This window comes from Mus caroli, chromosome 14 (assembly GCF_900094665.2).
Source record: "Mus caroli chromosome 14, CAROLI_EIJ_v1.1, whole genome shotgun sequence".
Taxonomy (NCBI): Eukaryota; Metazoa; Chordata; class Mammalia; order Rodentia; family Muridae; genus Mus; species Mus caroli.
The window spans coordinates 19,240,006-19,240,317 of NC_034583.1; positions in this window are offsets into that span (position 1 = coordinate 19,240,006).

The window sequence follows — 312 nt, forward strand, 5'->3', positions numbered from 1 at the left end:
CCTGGGTATGTGTATTCTTTCCCAAGCACTCGCCTCCTACCAAGGCCCTGCATTGCATCCACCCAGCCTGGCTAAGCTTTCTCCAGTCCAGCTGGCTACCCCAAGAGGGAGGAGTGGATAGGGCAGCAATCTATCAGCCTCTTCTGGCACATGCACATGGTACACACATATATGCAGGCACATACACATAAAATAGAAATCTTCTAAAAGGAGGGTGGCTTCCAAGGGATAACACTTTATGCTCGATGTCAGGCCTCCACAGGTTGTACATGCATGTGTGCAACACCTAGACACACACACACACACACACAC